The 3,983-nt window shown below is 39.2% G+C and overlaps 1 pseudogene; it reads right to left on the bottom strand.

Moving 5' to 3' along the window:
• Positions 1-935: 935 nt before the first annotated feature.
• Positions 936-2,612, bottom strand: LOC104210509 (thaumatin-like protein 1b; annotated as a pseudogene).
• Positions 2,613-3,983: the final 1,371 nt, after the last annotated feature.

The raw sequence follows: 3,983 nt of genomic DNA, 5'->3' as shown, positions 1-3,983 counted from the left end.
TTCTTTGGCGAAGGCCCTTGGCTTTAAAGGGTGTTATTTCGAACTTGACAAAATGTTAACCCGTCATCGTTCGATCGATGTTGAAATCTTCTTTTGGCGAAGGCCCTTGGCCTTAATGAGTGTTATTTAGACTATTGAAATGTTAACCCATCGTCATTCGGTTGATGTCAAAATCTTGTTTTGGCGAAGGCCCTTGGCCTTAAAGGGTGTTATTTCGAATTATCGAATTGTTAACCCGTCGTCGTTCGGTCGATGTCGAAATCTTCTTTAGGCAAAGGCCCATGGCCTTAAAGGGTGTTATTTCGACTTATCGAAATGTTAACCCGTCATCATTCGGTCGATGTCAAAATCTTCTTTTGGTGAAGGCCCTTGGCCTTAAAGGGTGTTATTTCGACTTATCGAAACGTTAACCCGTCGTCGTTCGGTCGATGTCGAAATTTTCTTTTGGCGTAGGCCCCTAACCTTAAAGGGTGTTCCGTGAGGGAGTCCCAATTTGCTTAATTTTGCTTGTGCTGGGGAATATGATGCATTTCCTGGGGGAGTCCCAGTTCGCTTAATTTTGCTTGCATTAGAGAATATGATGCCTTTCCTGGGGGAGTCCCAGTTCGCTTAATTTTGCTTGCACTGGAGAATATGATGCCTTTCCTTGGGGTGTCCCAGTTCGCTTAATTTTGCTTGCATTGGAGAATATGATGCATTTCCTGGGGGACTGCCCCTACTTTTATTCCACTTGGAGAAATAGTTAGTTAAAACAAAATAAAAGCATTAGTTACCTCGGTTTGATCATGTTCACTCCTTTGGTCGTGCTTTCTGTGGCCGCTACCAATTTGGCGTGGTTGTCTGCTTTAGTAAAGTTTTATGTCTATAATTGGGTTTGTTGTTGTAGAGGCTATGGAGATATGTTGATAGTTCCGGAAATTATTGTTCCTAAAAACTTAACCAAGAACCTTGATCGAGGTGCGATCTTCATGTAATGGCTGAGTTTGAAGTTGCTGAGGGAAGAGACAGCCTGTGACATACACATGTACCCATAGACTTTGAGGCACACATTTGTTATTGGTCTTTCTAGCAGCAGGAGCGGGACAAAATGTGATGACATAATCAGCAAAAACACAAGTGAAGGTGATGGTTCCATCATCATACGCATAGATGTAAGTGCGTATTGAAAAACTCTGAGTAATCCATCGGTATGCATGTATCAGGCGTAGCATAGGGCCCACTACAACAATATCTCGGATCCCCAAACACTTCACACGCACTCTTGCGTGCAACGCACTCGTTGCCACCTTCGTCGCTGCCGGTACTCATCATCTTCAGCTCCGCCGTTCACGGCCCATTAAAGGTCCACAACACACCCAGTTGCGGTATAGTTCCCAGCGTCGACTCCATCTTGTGGGCTCACTAGCATAGGCAAGTTATAACCATCCACAAGGTTAACGTCATAAAAATCAAGGCCACCGATGTCGTCAAGAGTGAACTCTGCTAGTGTCGCCGACGGTACAGCTCCACCGGTACACTCAAGTGTTCCGAAACCGCAATCACCTGTGATGCAAGTGAATTTACCTGTAGTTGAACCTTGGGAGCAAAATATCCGACCCCATAATCGATCCGACCCACCCGCTGGAACTGAAACGGGCATGGCCTGTCCTAGATTAGCTGAAGTCCAGTTGGAGAAAGCTGGGTAGTACCCGCGCCTTATAATATCCCTGGTGATAAGAAGTTGTTAACCCTTTTTTTTGGATTAATGTGTTGTACTATTTCTTTTTCAATTGACAATTACTTAGCCAATCATTGATTTTCAAAGTGACAATCTTGTGAGAATTTATGTTTTACAGAACCACTAAACACGTCAACTTACAGAGGTCTTGAAAGAAAAAGTCGTACAAAGGTAGTGTGAGCACGTGATTTTTGCGCTATATGAGAATTACTCCCAAAAAATTTAAAATAAAATAATTTTCTTTTGTGTGCAATTTTTGAATTTTATAGCATTTTTGGATAATTATTTGTACTTTTGTCTGCATATGTTTATTTGTTAAATTAATAAAAAATATAAAAATATGTCGCATTTGCATTTAATATTTAATTAAGTGTGTTTTACAAAAGGAAAAATCATAAAAATAATGTACGTTGCATTTTTTTAGCATTTAATGTCCAAATTGTGTGATTTTATCGTTAATCGCTATTTAATTGTGTGTTAATTGTTATTAAGAGTTAATTTGTATTTCCAGATAATTTTTGATTTTATAATTTAATCTTAGCATTTTAGCTTTATTATTATTTTAGGAAATTGAATAAATAGAAAAGGACAAAAAAAAGAAGAGATCGGATTGGGCCTTTTCTTCAATTTTATGTCACAGGCCCAAAGATACCCAACCTTCCCCTACGACCCGGTCCATTTCAAACCGGGTCGACCCAGTCCATAACCCAAAAGACCCAACACCCCTATCTCCATATCTTCCATTTCACAAACAAAACCCTAAATCTAGAAAAAAAGCTACCCGCCCCCCTACTGTATCATCTTCCTCAACCTCCTCTCCAGCTGCCATGGCTGCCCCTCCCTCTCGCTGCTTCACCACCCTCAACGACCACCCCTGCTGCATCGTCTTCTTCATCGTCCAAGCCCACCACGACGCACGACCGCAGCACTTCATCGCTGCTGCTTCACCTTCTCAAACGACCCGTCCACCGTCCGCCATTGACGAGCAGCATGTTGTTGCATTTCTGCTCGTCAAGCATCTGCTTCACGTCCAAACCACCATCACTGCTGCTTCTTCTCCTTCGTCATAGCCACTGCAGCATCGTCATTCTTGTTGTTGCTACGTCCAGCCATGGACGACCACCTTGCTGCCACGGCTGCGTCTTCCAGCTCGTTGCTGCTGCCCCCATTGAACGTGTTAAACTTTTGATCCAATTTCTGCTGCTTCACTGTATCCTCGCTGCCATTGCGTCGTCTTCAAACGACGCCAAACGACCATCTTCTTCGATCGTCCGTTTGTGGTCGTCTTCGGCGTCAAGTTATTTTGGTGCGATAATTGTTTCCGGGAAGATTTGTTTTCGTTCGAGTTCGTCGTCGTTCCGATCCGGTTAGTGGGTTTAAGTTTCATTTCTTTCCGTATTTTGTTTTGATATTCTCGGATCTGAGATCATTGATTGTTTGATCCTTGTTTTTGTTCGTGTTTATCGTTTCTTGATTATTTCTTCAGTTTATTTCATTTGTTCTTGCTTATTTTTAATAAAGAAATTGTTAGTTTAATTATAATATTGTTAGATTCAAGTTGAAATTCAATTAATTATTTCTTCAGTTTGTTTTTATTCGCTTAAAAGGATTTAATTTTAATATAGAAATATGTTAGTTTGATAACTTGAATCCTTCGTCTTGACTGTAATATTGTTAGATTTAGTTTGAGGATCAATTGGTTATTTAGTTTAATGATTCGAATCTGTTTATTTGCTCCGTTTAAGCTTAAGTGGAATTTAAATGTAGTAAATTGAATATGTTTGTTTGTTATTGTTGTTGAATCTGAAAATAGGATGTTGTTTAAAAATATTATCCAGTCAAAATAATTCCGGTTGTTTCTTTGTTGTTCATCGTTTAGTTTGAATTTGTTGATTAAATTTGATTAAGAATTTGGTTGTAGCTGTTATATTTTTGTTAATTGATTATGTGAATTGGTTATAGCTGGTAATTTAATTTTAGTTCTTAGATATTTTTTGAAGTTTGAACAGATTTTTGAATCAGGGCAGTAACAGTAGTTTTAGGGGTAATACGGGAATTAACCAATTGCAGATTTATTTAATTATAGTGGGGGACAAGACATAGGGTAGTAGGAGACAAGTCATAATGATAAAAGTAAAAAGAAAAAGGTTAATGATGATGTCTTCTATTACCATTCAAAAAGAGGGAACCGTGGGGTTCATGTTGACTACTTTTACTTAAGTAAAATTAGAATAGTATAGATAATAATAAAAGGTTAAAAGATACA

Source organism: Nicotiana sylvestris, chromosome 4 (genome assembly GCF_000393655.2).
Source record: "Nicotiana sylvestris chromosome 4, ASM39365v2, whole genome shotgun sequence".
NCBI lineage: Eukaryota > Viridiplantae > Streptophyta > Magnoliopsida > Solanales > Solanaceae > Nicotiana > Nicotiana sylvestris.
This window is presented reverse-complemented; position numbering and strand designations above follow the sequence as displayed.